We start from the raw sequence: 10,560 nt of genomic DNA on the forward strand, positions 1-10,560 counted from the left end.
TGCACAGGACCTCAGTGACCTACCTGATGCAGCGAGACACAGCAAACTGAGAAATGTTAGAAATGTTCCATCTGGAAGAACCCTGTGAAGTAAAAATTGAAGGATATGGTTATCTGCAGAACCACTGACAGTGGCGTCCTCACCTTGTGTGGCTGCAAGCCTCTAGAGATGGCACAGTCCAGTCACCACCTCCTTGGCAAAAAGCAGGCATTCAGTCAGGTATACCTGGCTGAGGCTGAGGTGGTTGAAGTGCGCTCTGAAGGCCCTTGGGGTATACGGCCTTCTGTTGAGAGCCCTGCTCCATCTCCCGCTGCACACAGCTTCCCTTCTCGGTTGCCTGTTCTCCATCTCCAAGGCATGCTGCAGCACATGAAGAATTGCAATTTATAATCCTGTGGCTGAAAGGAGGCCATCTCCTAACAGGCCTTTCAACCCCTCTGAGCCCCATGTCAAAGTTCAGTACCATTCCCTTTGTGAATTCAAAAACTTCTGTCAACTACTTCAATAACACTCAGAACAGTTGTTCCACAAATTCCACAACGGCAAAACAAACACACCTCACCTTGAAGATGAACGGTGATCCATTGCAAAATTAGTTCCCTCATCAGGAATGAGTAACAGTGGGAGCTAAAAGAAACTACAAGGTACAACATGCCAGATTGGGTGCTAAATCATTGTTAGACATTGTTTAACGTCATAATCCATTGACTCTCCATGTTTCAAACACACGCATGGCATGCGAATATGAGGAGGGCACACTGCGTGAGCTGTGTGAGAACTGACACTGGAACCATTCCAGCCAACATTTCCAAAGGTTAGGGTTTCTGCAGTGCCAGCATTTGAGGTGCTATGGAGTTGAACTTCATGGCTTAAAACTTCATATTTGATACTGTGTTTTGTTTTACCAGAGGTATAAAAATCTTCAGCAGGATTACATATTAGACTGTGCTATTTTATATATGCCAGACACTCATGAAATCAAATGTAAGAGCACCAGGTGATTGGGCTGAGAGTGTAATTCTTCTTTCAAAACCACAACTTATTTAAAGAGCTGTATTGGTGCTATCGGCTAGCTCCTGGCACAACAGTTAGAACAATTAAATTAAGGAATGAAAAATAGAGTTTGGAGAAGGGGCTATACTCAGTGCCAGGGACCCGGGTTCGATTCTGGCCTTGAGTGACTGTGTGGAGTTTGCACATTCTCCCGTGTCTGCGTGTGTTTCCTCCGGGTGCTCCGGTTTCCTCCCACAGTCCAAAGATGTGCAGGTTAGATGGATTGGTCATGTTAAATTGCCCTTTAGTGTCCAAACATGTGCAGGTTAGATGGATTGGTCATGTTAAATTGCCCTTTAGTGTCCAAACATGTGCAGGTTAGATGGATTGGCCATGTTAAATTGCTCCTTAGTGTCTAAAGATGTGTAGGTTAGTTGGGGTTACGGGGACAGGGCTGGGGAGTAGGCATAGGTAGGGTGTACTTTCAGAGGGTCAGAGCACACTCGACGGGATGAATGGCCTCTTTCTGCACTGCAGGGATTGATTGCACTGGATCTTGCCCTGGTCATTATGTTCTTGGATTGCCTCTGAATAACAGCATTCTGATCGTATTGTGGCTCTCTGTCAGGATCAGGGTCAAATAATGACATTTCACACAATATGGCACTAATATAAAGTTCTCAGCGCACATTGTTATCCAAACATGTTTTGTTTCTGAAATTGCTGAAGCTTTATTTCTATACTAAAATAATAATAATAATAATAATCGTTATTATTGTCGCAAGTAGGCTTACATTATCACTGCAATGAAGTTCCTGTGAAAATCCCCTCATACTCCGGCACCTGTTCAGGTACAATGAGGGAGAATTCAGAATGTCCAAATTACGCAACAACATATCTTTCAGGACTTGTGGGAGGAAACTGGAGCACCCGGAGGAAACCCACGCAGACGGGGAGAACGTGCAGACTCCGCACAGACGGTGACCCAAGCTGGGAATCGAACCTGGGACCCTGGCACTGTGAAACAACAGTGCCAACCACTGTTATTCCTTAAACTTCCAAAACAAAATATACTTTATGTGGTGAAATAGGTGGACATTTTCATTGTTTGAACACTCCATAGCAACGATTAATGTAAATGTCGCCACAGTCCCAGAGGACCATAGGCTGCTCTCCCCTTTAAGGGGGAGAACTGACTGATGGTGATTTAACTGGAGGGTCGCCACACCTCAGGTGAGGGGGCAAAGCTGAGAAGGCGGGACCTTCATGAATGAGCTCAGCTGGCACGGGAATAGTACTGTTCACAAGAGCCTATACAAGAATGTAAAAAAGGAAGAGACTCGCAACATTAACTTTGGTCCCTTTGAGGCTGATACAAGAAAATTAGGATGAGAAGTAAGGAAATGGCAGAGTGGTTAAACAAATAATTTGTTTCTGTCTTCACACTAGAAGACACAAATCATTCCAAAGATAGTGGGGAACCAAAGGGCTAATGAGAGTGAGAAACTTTAAATAATTAATATGAGTAAAGGAAATGTACTGGAGAGAGCAGGGGAGCAAATCTCAGCAGGTCAAGGATCTGTGGATAGAGAAAGAAAAAAAGATACGTTTCATGCCAATGTCCTTCCATTCTTTTGATTTTCATTGTTGAGATGTGAGCGTCACTGGCCAGCATTTGCTGTCCATCCCGAGTAAAACTGAGTGGCTTGCCAGGCTATAAAACAGTGGTTCTGTCTCAACTGGAATAATGCCACCCGGTTCTGGGGACCACACTTTAGAAAGATGTGAAGGAATTAGAAGGGTACAGAAATTATTCATGAGATTCACGTACCAGGGATGAGGATTTTCAGTTACGCGATTAGATTGGAGAATCTGGGGCTGGAGAATCTGGGGCTGTTCTCCTTGGTGAAGAGAAGATTAACAGAGGAGAGGTGTTTAAGATCATGACGGGTCTACACAGGCTAGATAGGGAGAAAATGTTTTGTTGGCGGATCCATCGAGAACTAAAGGACACTATGAGCAATATGAGGAAAACGTTTTTATGCATTTGATGGTTAGGATCTGGAATGCACTGCCTGAGATTGTGGTGGCGGGCTGATTCAATACAGGCCTTCAAAAGAGAATTGGATAATTACCTGAAGAGAGATGGCACAGACACAAAAGGCCGAATGGTCTCCCTCTGCGCTTGAACCATTCCATGGGGCGTCATTCTCCGACCCCCCGCCGGGTCGGAGAATGGCCGTTGGCCGCCGTGAATCCCGCCCCCGCCCCAGCCGAAGTCTCCGGTACCGGAGATTGGGCGGGGGCGGGAATCGGGCCGTGCCGGTTGGCGGGAAACCCCCGTTCAATTCTCCGGCCCGGATGGGCCAAAGTCCCGCCCAGAAATTGCCTGTCCCGCCGGCGTAAATCAAACCTGGTATTTACCGGCGGGACCAGGCGGCGTGGGCGGGCTCCGGGGTCCTGGGGGGGGCGCGGGGCGATCTGACCCCGGGGGGAGCCCCCACGGTGGCTGGCCCGCGATCGGGGCCCACCGATCCGCGGGCGGGCCTGTGCCGTGGAGGCACTCTTTCCCTTCCGCCTCCGCTACGGCCTCCACCATGGCGGAGGCGGAAGAGACTCTCCCCACTGCGCATGCGCGGGAAACTTTCAGCGGCCGCTGACGTCCCGCGCATGCACCGGGAACCTGTCAGCGGCCGCTGACGCTCCCGCGCATGCGCCGCTTTTCCGCGCCAGCTGGCGGGGCAACAAACGCCATTTCCACCAGCTGGCGGGGCGGAAGTCCCTCCGGCGTCGCCTAGCCCCTCAATGTTAGGGCTAGGCCGCCAAAGATGCGGAGCATTCCGCACCTTTGGGCCGGCGCGATGCCCGTCTGATTGGCGCCGTTTTTGGCGCCAGTTGGCGGACATAGCGCCTTTGGGGGAGAATTTCGCCCATGATATCTAACTATACCCAGTTCTGATGGAAGATCATTGACTTGAAAGAGTAACTGCATTTCTTTCTCCAGAGATGCTGCCTGACTGGGTATTTTCTGCTTTAATGTCAGATTTCCATCATCTACAGTTATGGTCCAAAATCCCCTGGGCCTGATGACAAACCTCCTGGGGTTCTAAAAGAGGTAGCCACAGAGATGGTGGCCGGGATTTTCTACTCCTGTACGAGTTGAATGGGTTTGTCGACGGGAGGGGAAAATATCGCGTGAGGCCAAAGTCACGTTTTACGACAATGTAAAAGCAGGAAGTGATTATCCCCCCCCCCCACCACCCCTACAGGTTAGGAGGGGTTATTGGGTTACAGGGATAGGGTGAAAGTGAGGGCTTAAATGGGTCGGTGCAGACTCGATGGGCCGAATGGCCTCCTTCTGCACTGTATGTTCTATGTTCTATGTATGTTCTAGTGGTAGGCCGTATGTCCTGCCATTCAACATCTGGGGCGAAATTCCCCGGAAATGGCGCGATGTCCGCCGACTGGCGCCCAAAACGGCGCAAATCAATCGAGCATCGCGCCACCCCAAAGATGCGGAATGCTCCGCATCTTTGGGGGCCGAGCCCCAACCTTAAGGGGCTAGGCCCGCGTCGGACGAATTTCCGCCCCCCAACTGGCGGAAAAGGCCTTTGGTGCCCCACCAGCTGGCGCGGAAATGACATCTCCGGGCGGCGCATGCGCGGGAGCGTCAGCGGCTGCTGACGGCATTCCCGCGCATGCGCAGTGGAGGGAGTCTCTTCCGCGTCTGCCATGGTGGAGACCGTGGCGAAGGCGGAAGGGAAAGAGTGCCCCCCTCGGCACAGGCCGCCCGCTGATCGGTGGGCTCCGATCGCGGGCCAGGCCACCGTGGGGGCACCCCCCGGGGCCAGATCACCCCGCGCCCCCCCAGGACCCTGGAGCCCGCCCGTGCCGCCGGTAAGGTAGGTGGTTTAATCTACGCCGGCGGGACAGGCATTTTAGCGGGGGGACTTCGGCCCATCCGGGCCGGAGAATCGCGGGGGAGGGGCCACCAACTGGCGCGGCGCGATTCCCGCCCCCGCCGAATAATCGGTGGTGGAGAATTCGGCAACCGGCGGGGGCGGGATTCACAGCAGCCCCCGGCGATTCTCCGACCCGGCGGGGGGTAGGGGAATCTCGCCCCTGGAACCTCATTATACTAAATTTGCAACTTATCTTCGGACCCATATGCCAGAATCATCCTCATGTCAAATATTAAGTTAACAGCAGCATGATTTTAGAAGGCGCGCATCTGATGAGCAGCATTCCCAGGGGAGCTCGGAGATGTGCTCCATGAGGTGGCCTTTACAAATGGCACCCTGATCATCGAATTGCTGAATTAATGATGTGGCGGGCAAATCAGAAGGCCACCCATTAGCGACATGACATGCCTTTTATTTCTTCAAAGTCTCACACAAGATGGTGGATAAAGCAGCCACTACCATCAGCACCGCAAAGCCACTTTTCCCACCAGACATCGGCCATTGCCAACATAGGAGAAAATTTCACCATTGCGATCTTCCAACATTCTCTAGATTTGGGAACGGTCTAAATAGATTGTCAGCTACTAAACATAACACTGCTATTGGAGAGAGGAGACAAAGCAGGAAACTACATACGACCATACCAAATTCTACTTCCACCTTAAAAATATTCAATGACCCCACTTCCAGTATCTTCTGAGACAGAGTTCCAAAATCAGACAATCTCTGAGAACCAGGCCAGGTAGCCTGACATCAGTCATCAGAAAAGTGCACAAATCCATTATTAAGGATTCCTCAACAAGACACTTACAAAACCATAATATTAGGCAGGGTCAACATGGTCTTATTATGTTTGACAAATTTGAGAATGCTGAATTACCTGTCATGATTGCACCACAGCTAGGAGGCATCAAGCAAGAGACAGATGTTGTCTTCAACCAGGCAAGAAGCCTAATAAAACAATCAGGGAAAGGTGTCCCAGCGTTATCTTTGCAGCCTTAACTGAAAATGGATCATGACGTTTTTATCAGAGGCCTACAGAGTGACTCTTGCTTACTTAAGTGTCTGGCTACAGATGGAGCGTCTCATGGGGGAGGGCGATGGTGCGTTGAAGGATGTTATTGTGCTCCACGTCAAATCCACTAATTATTATACTGGCAAATGAACAAGGAATGGGCTATAGTTGGTTTTCGATCATCAATTTTCATCTTTCTCCTCCTAAGTTGTTCGCTGTCCCCTTGAACCTTATAACAGTGGCAATTCTTTATGAGTACAAGCACTGAGGGTGGGATTCTCCGAAATGGAGGCAGAGTGTTTGCGGCGTCGTGAACCCCGTCGAATGGGCACTACCCATAGGGGGCCAGCACGGCGCTGGAGCGGTTCACGCCGCTCCAGCCTCCATTCCTGGCGGCAACTGGGCGCTGCGCCAACGCGCCCATGCGCAGTGGCGCCGCGGCAAAACCGCACATGCGCTGTTGGGCCGCGCCAACCCGCAAATGCGCGGGGGACTTCCTCAACGCGCCGGCCCCAACGCAACATGGCGTGAGAGTTCAGGGGCCGGCCGCGTAATAAAATAGGGCCGGGGCTGGAGAGGCTGGCCCGCCGATCGGTGGACCGCGATCGCGGGCCAGTCCCCATCGGAGGACACCCCCCGGTGAAGGAGCGCCTCTCCCCCCCCCCCCCCCCACACAGGACGCCCCCCGACCCTACGTGCAGAGTTCCCGCCAGCTGCGAGCAGGTGTGAACGGCGCCGGCGGGACTCTGCTGTTTCCGCGCGGCCGTTCCTCGGAGAATCGGCGGACCAGCGCGCGGGAAAAAATGGCGCGAAGGGCGAATCTCCCACACGGCGCGGCATGGGAGAATCCCACCCTTAATGTTCGTGGGCTATTTAAATTGTAGGGGGACCAAAGGTGAACCTAATTATGTCGTCACCTATGGTATCCCTTTATCTGCACTTTTCATCTCGAGGTATTGAATAGCGATCGGTAGTCAAAACTCCATCTGAATTTTCGAAACTCACTTGGGGCAATGAGATCAGCTTTAATGCTGCTGCCCAGGATTAAAAGCAGACAATGCAGCATACACCTGGGATTGAAGCTAATGTTCCTAGCCTGGGGCTCAGTCCCACTCTAGGCAGTATTACTTACCAAGTCAAAGCAGGCAGCTCAAGGGTGAAAGTTAAAACCAAACTCAATAATCAAACCTTATACTTTCAAATAACCGGTTGGTCGACGGTGACACAGGATAGACTCCTGGAATAATTTTGAGACTGCGTTACGATTTCTCGGCACATTCAGCCTCATGTGTTGAACAGCCCCACTGTCAAACCAAGGAATTCTGGGTGCCACTTCATTCATGCACAAGTCCACCAGGAATTGCGTTGCACCTGTGCCACTCGAGGCCTGGATCCCGTCCCCTGACGAAGGAATGCTGAAGCAATCATCCCACACCGCCATAGCTTTTTAAAGATGAGGCTTGTGTATCTCTCCACTTACTCCTCAGTGCCATTTGATGCAAGCTGTTTAAAAAGGAACTGGGACAGCTGACAGGAAGCACAGGATTATAGTTATCTGGTATATGTCTCCCACATCTATGTTTTAATTTCAGTTGCTTCTTATGCTTGCGTTTGGTGATATGCTCAGTTCAGTGTTGACTGTGGTCTCTCTCATAACAGATCCAGAATATTGTTCCTTTTTTAAATTAAGGATCATCGAATCCCTACAGTGCAGAAGGAGGCCATTCGGCCCATCTGGTCTGCACTGACACCGACCACAGTACCTAGGCCCAATTCCCCATCCTACTCGTGCAACCCCACCCAAAGGGGTAATTTAACATGACCTAACCTGCACATCTTTGGACTGTGGGGGGAAACCAGAGCACCCGGAGGCAATCCCCACAGACACGGGAGCAAACTCCACACAGACAGTTTCACGAGGTCGGAATCGAACCCGTGTTCCCGGCACTGTGAAGCAGCAGTGCTAACCACTGTGCCTCCATGCTGCCCCATGCAGTGATAGTCTCCAATTCTGTTCAAAGGCTGTTTGCAAATTCTGTTCCAATGGCTCGATCTTTTTTATAAATTGACAAAATAAAATAAAATAATGCATGTGTTCCTGGCACCAATATAATTATGGGCTTGAATTTGCAAGGAGGCGGTGGCCCTACCCCGCTGTTTAAGAGACAGGACGAGCCCTCCTCCAGCCAGCCCAGGATATCACCCTGGCCTATTTTTTGGCGGTTGGACTGTTAATTGCCACAGGATGAGACTTCCGCCCACACCTCGGAGGAGGTCTCACCTCCAAGTGCTGTCGGCCAATCAGATGGCTGGTAGTTCTCTCGTCCCAGCAGCCCCACTTCTTGGACTGCGAGCAGTCTGTCCTACCAAAGAGCCATGGAATTGGGTTAGAAGGTGAGTGGACGGTTTCTCCAGGGCCTGTCTGGAATGCCCCATTAAGGGTTTTGGGTGACCGAGTTTGGGACGGCGATGCGGGGGTGAAACCACGTTAGGTGGAGTACTGGGGAGGACACTCCACTGTGCACAGATTGCCCAAACAGGACGGGCTCTGCCTTTCAGTTTGTAAAAAGGCTGCGAGATGTCATCCCACCATTGGTAAAATATCAACAGAGGTGGGTAGGTAGCAGGCATGGTACCAATGTTAAGTCCTCCTGCTACCAGCTCTCACTCAGGGTTGTGGGCAGGGAAGGGAATGTAAACTTCAACCACATATAAAGTTGTTGCAGAACTTTGTTCAGCCTCAGAGACGGATTGAAATGTTCTGCTTTGCTATAATCTTTTCCTCCCCTCTCCTGACGAGCTGGCTCTTACTGCAGTACAGTTCCATGGCTACCCTCTGTCTAAGTGGTTGTTCTCCCTGTATAGACATGACATGAAAGAATGGAGGTCAGCTAAACTGCTCAAATTTGGTATTGGAGCTCAAATTTATTGTTACATAATCACTACTTCTTGATTTAACCTAATCTTTTCTGCTTTTGAAAGCAATAGTATTTTCTTTGGGTCTTTTTCCTTGTTCACTTTTGATTCAATTAAACACTGCTGTATGCAGTCTATTGAGAATTGCATTGTGCATTTTGTCCACTTAGGCTACCATACCCATGAGAGAGACTAAAGGAGTCCATGTTCTGCCTGAGACTGTGGCGGAGGCAGGTCCACCTGAAACATTCAAAAGGGAATTAAGCAGTTATCCAAAAGGACAGAAGATGCAGGGTTATTGGAATTCTCTCCCTCAGAAAGCAGTGGAATCTGGTCATTGATTTTATTCAAGGAAGAGTTCAACAGATTATTGGTAGACAAAGGAGTCAAAGATTTTGGGGGAGAGGGAGGGGAGGGAGTGCGTCATGTCACCTTGAACATTCGTGACTCAAGAATCATAGAATCCTCCAGTGCAGAAGGAGGCCATTTAGCCCATCGGGTCCACACTGACCCTTTGAAAGACCACCCTACATGGCTGTACTTGCTCTTCATCATTGGAGATGACTATGCTTTCTGGCTGAGTTGATCCAGGCACTGGGTCTTCTTGATCAAACTCACAAATGTGTGAGTGGTCTGTGGAGCTGCATAATGAAATTGTAATTGGCTCTTCGTCAGTGTCAGTCTCAGAGTTGCCTCCTATTGCAAACTCCACGTTGCTGTCTTTCAGCATCGTCATCTATGTCCTCCCATTCGTCATGGCTTGGGAGTAAATTACCCGAGCCGTTTCAAAAACTTGGAAATGGTCACCACATACCTTCGAGGTCAGTTTTTCCAATATAGGGACGACTTCTTGCATCTCTGGCTCAATCAATGGCTGATCGTCTGTTGTATCAGTAGCTTCAATTTCTAACTGCGTCATCTCCAAACTCTCGCTCTCCACAGAGTCCAGTGTGGCCTGGGCATCCCCCGTGACCACCTCGTCATTGCTTGAAGACCACTGGAGCCATGTCTCTGGAGGCTCGTCTGTGCTGCTGGAGAAGAAATGTCCAAGCAGCCCATGGTGTTCGTCATCCACCTCACCTTCCATACCTTCACTTTCTGCAGCATCGTCGACGTCTCCGAGCAGATATTCGTAGTAATTGCCCCCGGATTCAACATCATCTGCAATGATTTCACCTGAAAAATATAACACCACATACGGAATTATTTGTTCACGAATTAAAGCGCAGAGTTCAAAATCACCTTTTGTTTGGCCGCCGAAGCTTGGCTTAAAATTCCCCGCTGTGGAACTTCAGTGGGACTGAAGAAATTGAAGAACGATTCATTTGGTACAGTTCTTTTATGCAGTCTTGTGTAGTAAGATAGCAATCTGTTACAGAGCACGTTATCATGGAGTCTACTTATTACTCCTCTGGAATCTGCACCTAGCACTAACCATTCACCTGTATGTCTGATTACCCTCTCAATCTTCTTCTGAAGATGGCTGGATGTGTCTCCCGTTATATGGGAGTCACTGGTCACAAGATCTTCATCTAGAGACTGCATGTTGTGTCTCCACCACCATCTGCTGGTTGGAGGCCATACACCATCCATCTATGATATTGCCCTTAGGCATATCACCACAGACCCTACATGCTGATACAGGCACGGAGCATGGAACGCATCCATACCACT

The sequence above is a fragment of the Scyliorhinus torazame genome, chromosome 10, assembly GCF_047496885.1.
Source record: "Scyliorhinus torazame isolate Kashiwa2021f chromosome 10, sScyTor2.1, whole genome shotgun sequence".
Classification (NCBI taxonomy): Eukaryota; Metazoa; Chordata; class Chondrichthyes; order Carcharhiniformes; family Scyliorhinidae; genus Scyliorhinus; species Scyliorhinus torazame.